This window comes from Lactuca virosa, chromosome 5, assembly GCF_052849685.1.
Source record: "Lactuca virosa cultivar CGN04683 chromosome 5, Lactuca_virosa_CGN04683_v6, whole genome shotgun sequence".
NCBI classification, from domain to species: Eukaryota; Viridiplantae; Streptophyta; class Magnoliopsida; order Asterales; family Asteraceae; genus Lactuca; species Lactuca virosa.
The window spans coordinates 194698584-194711495 of record NC_136430.1 but is presented as its reverse complement, the minus strand read 5'-3'; the positions used below and the strand labels follow the sequence as shown (position 1 = coordinate 194711495).

Sequence of the window (12912 nt, the reverse complement as noted above, 5' to 3'; positions counted from 1 at the left end):
CGACCTGTGATAACCCGTTGAGGGTAGGGTTGACTCAGCGAGTCGAGTGAGGACCAGGGGCGAAAAGGACACGCATGGACTCGCCGAGTCGCCCATGTGCACTCGATGAGTCGGGTCAAAGTTTGACCGTTGACTTTTAGGGTTTTGGTCAACATTTGGGCTTTTGGATCAAGGAGGGGTAAAATGGTCTTTTACCCTTCTGAGGGATTGTAGAAGGGGATTTAATCTAGCCTTTGAGAGCCATTATTTATTTGAGGATATTGTGTATGTGATTAGGCGGGGGCTAGATTAGTATATTCGTGTGAGAGATCATCCGAGATACCCGAGGTGAGTCTTCTCACTATACATTACCTAGAGCGGTATTTATGTGTAGACCGGAGGGTCTTGTATGCTATGTGTATATATGAGATTATGTGCATTGTGTTATATGTATGTTATGTGTTGTATAGACCGGACCGGAGGGTCCAACGATATAGACCGGACCGAAGGGTCCAACGATACAGATCGGACCGAAGGGTCCAACGATACAGACCGGTCCGAAGGGTCCAACGAGCTACGGGACTGGAGGGTTTTGCTGAGACACATCGACCGGAGGGTCGTACTGTAGCCTCGAGTGGCGTATGTGTTGTATGTGGTATTTTGGGGAACTCACTAAGCATTTATGCTTAACGTGTTGTGTGTTATGTGTTTCAGGTACCAGTGAGGATCGCGGGAAGGCGTCGGCATGATCAGTACACACTCATAGAGATTATAATGAGATTCTGGGAATTGTTTTGTGATGATGACATTGGATACATTATGTTTTGATATTGTTTTATGATTAAAAGTACGATTTAAAAAAATGAAAAATTGTTTTGGAAAGTTACGTCGTTATAGATAGGGTGTCAGGCAACAATGCAGATGGGGTTATTAGTAAATCATGGAGCTTGAATAGACGAATTAGAAGTGGTAGAGAGTCGGTTGCGCTTGCAGATTTGAACAGGAAAATGGAAGGATTTCCTTAGCTTTCGTGGAAGATTATTGGAAGTGGAAAGGCAACAAAAATGGGGATTTCTCAGTTAGTTCTTTGGATTAATTGGATTCCCTTGAAAGTCAATTGCTTCATGTGGAAATTAATGCTTAACAGGGTACCTGTTGCTTGTAATGTTGTTGAGAGGACAGTACATCTTGGCTCATGCTTATGTCAGCTTTGTCTAAAGGATGATGAAGACATTGTTCATGTTTTCTTCAAATGTGATTATGCCACCGTCATTTGGAATTGGTTTGGTGCTTGGTCTGGTAAAAACAATATATGCCCTAAAAATTTCTCATCCATGATTTCGGATATTAAGTCAACAGGGGCATACAAGAGGCATGCACAGAAGAAAATTTCGATTTAACTATGGAAAAATTCCGTAGCAAAATGATGTAATTCCGTAGCTAAACATAAATAACTACGGAAGTTGCTACGGAATTTGCCAATGAGAATCCATAGTAAGATTTCTTGTAGCAAAATGTTTAACTACGAAATTATAGTTCCGTAGCAATTTTGCTATGGGTGTTGCTACGACGTCTATCCGTAGCATTTCAACTACAACACACTTCCATCACAATTCCGTAATAATGAATTCTGTAGCAAATTCCGTATCTATTTTGTTCCGTAGCCATTTGGTCCATAGCAAATTTCGTAGCTAGTTGTTCCGTAGCAAATTCCGTAGCCATTTGGTACATAGCAAATTCTGTAGCCATTTGGTCCATAGCAAATTTCGTAGCTAGTTGTTCTGTAGCAAATTCCGTAGCCATTTGGTCCATAGCAAATTCCGTAGCAAATTTCGTATCCATTTGTTTCGTAACAAATTCCGTAGCGATTCATTCCGTAGCAAATTTCGTAACAACTTTTTTGTAGTCAATTCCATAACAATCGTTTCATACCATTTTTTCTATAAAATTCGGTTATTTAATTTGACTTATTATATCAATTTACAAAAATACAATTAATATAAAACCAAAAATAACAAAGTATTTCTATAGAAACTAAAAGAAATATTCAATACATCAAAAGATACATATTTCAAAATCAAAAGTCGCTACAAATTTAACATAAAACATTATTCGATACATAATATTCTATCATTGATTAATAAAAGTTTTGACCTGTTCACTCAATGTGTTAATGACATTCATTGCTTGTGCAAGCTGTTGTTCAAACTTTGCTTGAACATCCACATTTTTCTGTATCCCAAACACGAACCATTCCATCCTCTGATCCAACAGCCAATTGAAATCCATCCAATGCAAAACCCAAAGAGCATATCGCCTTACTATTAAAAATACAATAAAAAACATTGGAATTAGATTATTAATTTAAAAACATTGGGTTTCGCATACCTTTGATCAGATAATGTGCCAATGATATGCAAACCATAGTTGTTGTTATTGTTGGATGTGGTTTGAGCATTGAGTTCTGCAATGTATATTTTGCCATCTCTCCCACCAGCATAAAAAACATGTTCTCCTGGATCTAATGCAACTGCAACAATTATTGAAGGGAACACAATATTTCTCAACAATGTCCTTCTAGATAGGCTCCATACCTGCAATTTAAACAAATTCATGAGGGCATTCACGTCTTTTCCAAATATTTATGCAATATGTACCTTGCAAGTACGATCTAGAGAAGCAGACAAGATAATTGCATTGGATCCTCCATAGCCTGTAACAATGTCTGTTACAGGTAATGCATGACCAGTGAAACTGTACTCATACAGATGTCCTGCTCTCTGTTGTCCTTCCTCATAAAATATCCTGATCACAATAGGTAGAAAATGTATGTGTTGTGAGTTTATTGGTGATAAACCCTAAAATTGTAATTCATGAATGTAAAAGGGTAAATGAGTAATTATACATACATCAGAAGTGACCAAACTCGAACAGTTCCATCCTCGGATCTAGAAATCAAAAGTGATTGATCATTAGAAAAACCAAGCAAGTAACAGGCCTATAATGGCCATGCCATTTCTTCAATAATCTACCTGTTGCAATCTATGATAAAAGATCAGTTTCTTACAATAAAGTGTATACAGTAAATCAAAATAATAGAGTTATCAATATAATTTGAAGAGTGATTTAGATAAAAGGAGAGAAATCGCTAAAAGAGGATTGATTGTTTCAGCTATTGACAACTCACCTCCCACAAGTAAATATGACAAGAAACTCCTCCTCCTACTATGTAAGTGCCATCACTATTGCAAGCAAGAGGATTGATTGCTTCAGCTGGAAAACTCTTAACTTCTACTTGAAGAGTGATTTAGAGTGATTTAGATAAAAGGAGAGAAATCGCTAAAAGAGGATTGATTGTTTCAGCTATTGACAACTCACCTCCCACAAGTAAATATGACAAGAAACTCCTCCTCCTACTATGTAAGTGCCATCACTATTGCAAGCAAGAGGATTGATTGCTTCAGCTGGAAAACTCTTAACTTCTACCTGAGGCGCAACAACGAAAACCAGAACATAAGTGACAAATTTGATACTTTTCAATGAAAAAGTATCAGAACATAAGTGAATGTTGGGGGATTGAACTACTATCAGAATCTAGACAATAGGAAGTAATTAAGAATTAAGCTATCATATTTCCCTTGCAATTCCCCTGTATGTTGAAAACCTAATTGAACAATGTGTTCGAACATTTAGAGAAATGTGATGCCATAATTACCTTGTTCCACGACCAGAAGAGAACGGAGCCAGAGGATGATGAAGAATCACGGAGCTGGGAGGAAGCAAGGAAGCGTCCAACGACGGATACAAGGCCGTGAGGAGGAGAGGCGCATGAGCGGTAGCGGAGATGTTCTGCACCGGAACGAAGGCCCCAACAACCGATTCTGGCTTCGATGGATGAAGAAGCGATGACTACTTCATCTTCCATGTATAGAGAATTTAAGAGCTTGATGGAGATTCAGTTGTAGAGACGGCCGCGAATGCGGAGGAGATGGTAGTTGAGAGAGGGAGAGATGCGATCGGCGTCCGACGATGGGTTTGAAGGTGATACCTCTAATTTGGGGTTAGGAGGAAGTAGATTTGTGTGAATTTACTAATTTACCCTTAATAAAATATTGAAACGACTCAAGTTCATCAAAGGATTCTCTCTTTTCTTTTTTTACTAAAACACCAAAATAAAACAAATTAATTTTTTTTTTTAGAAAAAGCTGGTACAAGACTGAGGGTAAATAAATTTTGATTTAGGGGTAATAATTTTCAAAGCCTAAAAAATATGGGGATAATATTATTATACGAAAATTAGCAAATGTATGTCATCAAAATCTAAAAATTACAGAATATTTATAATGTAGAAATTATATTATAATTAAATTTTCAAAACAATTAAAAATAATATTTTATTTTTGTTGTTGAGTTTTCAAAGATAATTGTGTATTTTTAATATCTTTTTTCAATAATCTTATATATTTTGCTACGGAAACATATTTTGTACCTACTTGACTACGAAATTTTACATAGCCAAATACCTATGGATTTTGATTTCGTAGCTATTTTGCAAATTCACCTTTTTGTAACAAGTTTCATAATAGATTAGCTACAAAATTTTATTTTGTAGCAAATTTTCCTAGCAAAATAGCTACGGATCCCAATTTCATAGCTAACTAGCTACGTATTTTTATTTCGTAGCCAATTATGTAGCCAACTAGCTACATACATGGATTTTGTAACAAGTTTCATAGAGAACTAGCTACAACCAAAAAATTTGTAGCATTATTTGTAGTAAACTAGCTACGGATTTTAATTCCGTAGCAACTATTCAAGATTTAGCTACGGAATGCAATTCCGTAGCCATTTTCGTAGCAAATTAGTTACAACCAACCATTTTGTAACATATTCCGTAGTAAAATAACTATAAATTTAGATTCTGTAACATTTTTACGTAGCTATTTAAGATTTAGCTACATAACGCAATTCCGTAACCATTTATGTTGCAAAATAGCTACGACAAGTCGTTTCGTAGCATATTCCGTAGTAAAATAGCAACGGATTTTGATTCCATAGTAACTTTCCGTAACTATTTATGATTTTTCTTGTAGTGATGGTAACGTGCTTGCTGCTCTTTCTTACTTAGTGTTGTGGTCTATTTGGAAAGCTAGAAATGATCGGATTTTCAAGAAAAGGAAGTGCAGCCCAATGATAACGGCGGATGAAATCCAACTTTCTTCTTTTAACTGGATTAAGAATAGAGCTAGATGAAATTCGCTATGTTGGTTCGATTAATGTATCTCTCCTTTATCTATATGTATTATTTAACTTTTCTAGCATCTTGGTAGCTCGTTTTAATATACTTCCGCCGTTAAAATAAAAAATTAAAAAAAAAATAAAAATAAAAATAAAAACCTTATTAACTTTTTTCATCAATATTGGCATGAAAACTTTTTTCTTAGTTTATTGTTCAGTTAATCTTTAAATGTTGTTCAATCATTTTGTTATTGTTCATGAAAGCACTGCCAATCAAAGAAATAATGTTTAATGTTATACATTGGCAGCTTTAGCAGAATTCTGTTCAAACTTTTCATGTTAATCTCTTTTTCTAGTTTCCTTGTCACAATAATAATCAATAATCTTGTTATCTTTTTAACAAATTGTTTTTCAAAACCATGGAAAATACATTATTCTGCTGATATTTAATATAGAAAACGATGCTCTTTTGACAAATTGTTTTTCAAAACTAGAGAAAACGATATATAACTAAAATTCCACCTATTTGAAACTCATTTAAGGTGATTCAAACATCATTTTAGACAAATAACTCTATATTATGATTCTTATGAACTGTAACTTATTCTTCATTTAATGCATCGACAAATTCCCGCCAAGCACCATCGAATCATCCCCGGTGGACAGACTAAGTTATGACAATCTGGAACTCCAACACATGTATCTCTTTCAAATGGGATGGAAGTTTTGCTTTGAATCTGGTTTTCAACATGAACTCCTAATACTGCAAAAACACAAAACAAATAAATTATTGTGCGTTCTTCATAAGTTGGCAAAAATACGAGGAACATAGTCAAACTCCAAATAGCATGAGAAAGGAGTAGAGTATAAACCGCAAGTACTCAGCACCACCAATGTAGCAAAAAAAACGACTTTGAACAAAGCAACCGTCATATCTCTTGGTTTTGAGACGGATTAGTGTTGTGTAATCCAAAAACTCATTGCACGAAATTTATAGTAGTAAATCCAGATTTTCTATATGAAAAATCAAGATATGTAGTTAATGGTAATTTAATGCTTCTTTCTAAATATAAACTGTACATTGAATTCTAAACCTTAATATATTATTTGATTACAAAAAATATTTCATCAACTCTATTATTATTTAAATTTCACATTCATTTTAATTTGAACATGAAGGGAGTAAACTAATTAAGTTATACAATCACTTTACTCAAAATTATATAAACAATTTAGTTTATCAAATAAAAAGTTAAAAGTGAAGAAGAGGGAATCGATATCTACTAGACCACTTCTAATTTATTCATGTACATTTTTTTTAAACGGTAAACTAACATATTTTTAAATACTAGTTATATATTTTACCACCGAAGAGTTTGGAATCTAGGTCCTTTTCTTTGTTATTTTCTTGTGTTTTCCTTTTCCTGTTGTTTACTTCTTCCCTTTCGAGATGTTTTAATATATTTGCTGTAAATAAAAATTATATGTTTTACTGAGAATCTTAAGCTCCTGATTTTTTATTTGAGAAAGTCATTTATTAATGCTTGGCTACCAAAAATCCTTATAGTAGACATTAAATTTTATAATAAAGAAAAAGCTTGAATTTTAGTTGGAAATATTTATTCATAAATTTTATAATAAAGAAAAAGCTTGAATTTTAGTTGGAAATATTTATTCGTTGACCACAACTTTATTAAATGTTTGGTGAATTTATTACAAGCTATTAATGTTTAAAAGTTCTTTACAAAAATAATAACATGATTTTATTTATGAAGCAATAATCTTTTCTCTTCTACTCTAATAAATAAACATTTTTTTTTTCATTTTTCACATTCTAATTCAATTTGCCAAACGTTATTTTGTAGTTATTTTCAATTATTTTTTTCCACATGCCATTTTATAAGTTTTTCTATTTTTTTAAAATTCACATAATATTTTAATATAATAATTGCAATAAATATAGTAATAAATTGATATTAATATCATTAATGAACTTACCTTTTAATTTCAAAATTGTCAAAATTAAAGTTCATTAGTTTGTTTTGTTTATTTATTTAGTTTATTTGTTTAAATTTAGAATATGAAAATCATTTTCATTATAATAATTCATTATTATTTTTTTCTTATAAATTCAAATTCTCAAATATTTAGAACTTTATATTTAATTTATTTATTTAAAATTAACTCATGTAACACATGAGTCTTACAATTAATATCTATTAAAGGTGGTAAAAACATACATGACACTAATTAAATGGGTCTTGTAAAATATTTCTACTCATTTACTTACACCATGTTCTCCAGTCGAAATTAACGAGCGAAGCGAAGAGAAAAGAAAAGAATTGAAGAGAAAGAATGAGTCAAGAGTATTTCCGAGAAAGAATGAGTCAACAGTGGTATGACCTTTTTGCCTTTTTTTGAACTTACAAAAATATGATAAAAGAGAGAGAAAGATCCCTATATCAGTTTCTTTTTTACGCTAATTCATCTTCCCAAATAAAACACTGATTCATAAATGCCATTCAATAATTGACGCTACTTCTTCGCCGTTCGTCGTACGTCACTGCGTATTTGAATTGTCGTTATGTTCGCTGGTCGTTGATTGCTTCTTCCAAGTCGTCGGTACCCTTTTGAATCTAACCCCCTTTTAAATCCCCCCCCCCCCCCCCCCCCCCCCCCCCCCCTTCTGAATCGATCAATAGATACTGCTCATTAAAACTGAGACCCACCCCTAATCGATGCTCATATGTGTGTACATGCAGGTCTCTATCCTGATCTCCTCTACACTTCTCGATGGCTTAAATGGATTGAATCCAAAATCATTTATACCTAAATCTTGACTTAGGTTTCTTGTAGCCTTTTTCAAATCAGCAAAATTGAATACTTTCAGATTTAAAATAACACTGGTGAAATAACCAACAATTTTACTGTTAGCCTTGCTAGCTTTGAATCACCAGGGGCTGAATTGGATGAATAAAAACAGATTATATAATCACTATATTAACTGTTAATATATAAAATGTAATTCTATTCATATTCATTTCAATGAAATGAACATACATGTATGATGATGATGATCAAAAGAGGGTAGTAGATGGTTATTTGGTTGTTGGTTCCATGTTGCAGGCATGATATTGTTGGTGTAGGGTGAAGCCAATGAACAGGGAACATCAGTGGTGATGATGATGGTAATGGCCTAAAGAGTTGTGATGATTGCTGATGTATGTGATGAAGGTTGAACCAAACTGGGTCTGATCAAGAAGATGTGGAGGATGTGTGACAATGGTGTGTAGCTGAGATGTTTGTGATGGTGATCACAGTGTTTTTGAGAGAAGATGGTGAGGTTGTCGCCGACTTTATGGTGTATCAGGGGTTGATGGTGGTTGGATGTGAATGATGACTGAGATGAAGAGAGTGTATGATGGCATGTGGTGGGATGTAGACAATGATTGGTTGAAAGAGAGGTATGGTCGTACAGATGGTGGTGCTGACGAGCCCCATTCAGAACATGGATTGTAGATGGTGGCTGTAACGGTGTTTCGGACGAGATGGGGCAGTAACATATAATTAATTTCTCTCTTCTATATTAAATTAAGAGTAAGGGCAAAAAGGTTAAAAACACTTTAATTTCAAGTGGAAAAGATAAAAATGTCCCTTTACTTAAATGAGTTGATGATGTAAAAATTAAATGGGTATGGTTAAGATTGAAATTTTCAACGAAAACAATTTGTTTATTTATATGTATTTTTTTTTACTTCTATAAATAAACTAGAAAGACCTAAAACCAAAACAATACATAAACTACTATTTGAGTTGAGTCGTTTTGTAATGTGGAAGCTACTTAACCGTAAAACGCCATAACTAGTTTTTCTGTTATCTCCCAAATTACACGGTCTCTCTTGACCACTCCCTCTTATTCACGATGTAACATCCTAAATATAGGGCTAGAATTTTTTATTTAATTAATTAAATAATTGATAAATAACAAAATATAGACAGATTAAACAAATTAAATAACAAAATACTATCATATTTGATTAATAAAATATATCAGAAGAATAAATGTTGAAATTACAACATTTGGAAGTTAGGGACATAATATGTAAAAGCGATGTTTTGACCGATGTGTTACCTTAAATGATGTAGGATTATTAATGTAATGCCACGTTTCCTGCACATATATTTTAATTAGCGGAAAAGTCGAATAAATAAATAAATTTATTAATAACTTATGCTTAAAATAATTAAGATATCAATTCTTGGCAGTTTTGAAAGAGAAGTATCAAGGAAGCAAGAAAACGAGGAAAAGTTATGTTAAGCAGTGTCTACTTGAATTGGGTGAATTCAAGAAAAAGTACGGTGAAACAATCGAACTTTATTACGATCGTCTAAACGAGTAGATCTTCAAATGAAATCGTTATGGAGTCTCACGTTCTACTCTCGAGTACAATCTCACTTTCTTAATGGGACTTCGAAAGGAATGGATAAACATTAGCTTGATGATCAAGACCGAGCAAAGCTTCGATAACTACTCGTTGGGAAATCTCGATAATGTTTTTAAAGCTCATGAGACTAAGATCAACGAAATTGTTGAAGAGGGGAGAATGAATCTGGGAGGCCCTCTTGTGTTGATTTCAAAGGTGTCTGGAAAAGAGTCTGAGGTCGAGTCTGCTGAGATTGTTGGTTCTGATGATGAGGGTTTTCTTATGAATTCGGAAGATGAAGCTCTGGCGTATTATTCCAACAACAAAGTGAAGAAGTTTTTTAAGAAGCCATTTAATCCGAAGTTCAAAGGAAACAATGATTTTAAGTGAAATTCATCATCAGGGAAAGAAATGAGAGAGGAGTCGAAGGTGGAGAAGAAGGAGAACAAAATTGTGGTTGAGAAGGCAGAAAAGAAACTAAAAGGAGATTCTGTTTTTGATTGCAATTACTACAATGATACGAACCATCTGGCAGTTGATTGCATGTTGAGAAAAAGAGAGGAGAAGAAAGAAAGAGTGAAGGAAGAGGCCTACTATGTCGAAAGGTTGGAGGAAGTAAGAGCTAGGACGAAGGGAATGTCACTTGTTGCAAAGGGAAATGGTGATGGGGAACCAACCTATCAAATCTGGTCATCTGGTTTCGATGACGAGGAGACGAGGAATCTCACACACGGTGCAATGTATGCAATGTTTGAGAAAGGAAGTACTGATGAGGAGAAGGTAACTGGAAAAGCTTCGTGTCTACTGGAACAGAAAAATCTGTAATGACTTCGAAGGTACGTTCTCTTCTCAAATCTTTTGATATTCCTTTCAGTTCTTATAATATTGTTTTATCTGACTTTGATGATACTTTATCTTATGTTAATGACATGCTTAGTTTTATTAGTAGTAAAGCTGAAATATCAAAATCTTTGTTGCTAGAAACACAGAAACGTTTGGAGACAAAGAGGAGTAGAGTATATAATCTAAAATTGCAACTGAAAAACATTACTCTAGATAGGGATGTTGTTAGAACAGACAATTGTGTGTTAATGAAACAGCATAATATTTACTGCAATAGTGCAAAACGTTTGTATGTTAAACTAACAGAACTTCATCATTCCTATGATATTAGTAAAGAAAAATATAGGAAACCATTGCTCTTCCTGGTATTTGAAAGGGAGAAAATAGATTCGACTTCCTATAATTGTGAGAAAAAGATCTCTGAATTTGATAAAGTCCCAAATGATTCTTATGCATATGGAATTATTAAAATAGATGAATGTTTAGATGCTAATGATTTGGTACATATTGTGATTGAGACCTTGACTAAGGCTGAACAAATCAAAATTTTGAAAAAGACTGAGAATTCGACATTTGACTCTTAACACAATTTTGCTGATATCGAAGATGATTCTGTCAATATAAGTGAGATTGAGGAAGAGGAAACTGCTGACTGTTCTCAGTTATATGTCATAAATGTCACTTCAATGGACAAGGGTAAAGAAATTTGTAATGATTCATTGGAAAAGGTTAACACTGACCAACCCTCAACATTGAAAGCTCATGATTATGATCATGTGGAAGTTAAAGACTATGACACTGAGAGTGATGAGGATGAAACAACTATTCCCAGAGTTGTTGCTGATCAAGTATATGAGGAAACAGAGAAATTCAAAAAAGTGATGAAGGAAAAAGGTCCTCATTATCTCAAATCGAACTCAGGCGTATATCCGTCTTTCAAGTGCACCAATGATTTGGTGTTTCCCAATCAAGTGTTTGACACTACAGGAAATGGAGACAAAGTAAATCCTAAAATCAACAAAATTGTTAATGAAGACAACAAATGAGTAACAAAAGAAGAGTTTTTCTCAAACCAAATCACGGTCGAAAATACGCTAAACAATAACTCATCTACTTTTCAAATGCAAAAACCAAAAAGAATTTAGGAAGTAAAAACAGAAAAAGAAAAAGTTGATAAACAAACAAATGAACCAGTTTCTCAAAATCAAAAGACAAAAGCATAAATTTTAATTGAAGAAATTCAAAAAGTATCAAAAGAAGAAGGAGTTTCAATATCAAAAGCATGAAACAAGGTATATTGGAAAAATGTCAAGTCTTTTAAGAAACAAAATTTTTTTCACAAAAACCGTCTAAGCAGAAATCGACTGAAAAAGTTAAGAATTTTTCACAAAATAAGTCTTTTGATCAGAAGAAACCCACTAAAAAACAGAATGATTTTTCAAAAGATCATTCAAAAGTTCGAAAACTAGTTCGAACACCAAGTGTTCAAAAACGAAGAAATGAAAGGTTTGTTCAAAACCAACATCAAAGGAATTTTGTTCCTAATCATCAAAATGCAAGGTTTTCACAAAACAATTTTCAAAGAAATGGTTTTCAACATAAAGAGCAAAGAAATTTTCATCAATTTCAAGTTCAAAGAAGTTTTCCAAATGAGCAAAAAGTTTTTAATCGAACATCCATCGGTTATAACAAACTTTTTCAAAATCAATATCAAAACACTCCAAAACCATCATTTCAAAAATGATATTGAAAAGTTAGAAGTTAGAGGAAAGAGAAACGAACCATTTAAACCAACACAACCTCCCTTTCCAAATCTGGATTCGAAGCAGAAAGTCAAAGCTTCATTTGTTAAAGGAAAAACTGATACGCAGAATATAAACCATTGTTTCGAAGGCAAAGGAAAGCCACACCAATCAGAAAATTTTTCTCAAGAGGAAATCATGTATGCTTACGAAAGCTACTTGAACGAATCACAAACGGGGAGTTCTTCATCATTGGAATTGAATCCTTCAGTTCGAAAATGGAAAGAAGTTCCCAAAGCAAAGGTTGAGGCAACACAAACTGCTGATGGAAAAGGGAAATTCGGCGTCGAATCTAATCCAATGAATGATTTCATTTCGATACCTAAGTCTGTAGAAGTGGACTTGATCGATAGTATGAAATCGAAGGTTCGAAGTTGGGTGTTAAGATCTTCTTTTCACAATGCATTTCACTCTAATAACCAAGGACCCAAAAATCCTTGGGTACCTAAATTTTTTAATTAATCACAGGTACTGTGTGACGAGCAATACGATGAACACTGATATATGGACAGTGTTTGCTCTCATCACATGACAGGTCGGAAGGAAAATCTACGTGATTTTAGAAGTTTTGAAAATGATGGAGTTGTGAAGTTCGAAAATAACCAAAAATGCAAGGTTAAAGGCTA

General features: G+C 33.6%; 1 pseudogene; it reads right to left on the bottom strand.

The window, feature by feature from the left end:
* Positions 1 to 2078: 2078 nt before the first annotated feature.
* On the bottom strand, positions 2079 to 3904 carry LOC145117579 (protein ROOT INITIATION DEFECTIVE 3-like; annotated as a pseudogene).
* Positions 3905 to 12912: the final 9008 nt, after the last annotated feature.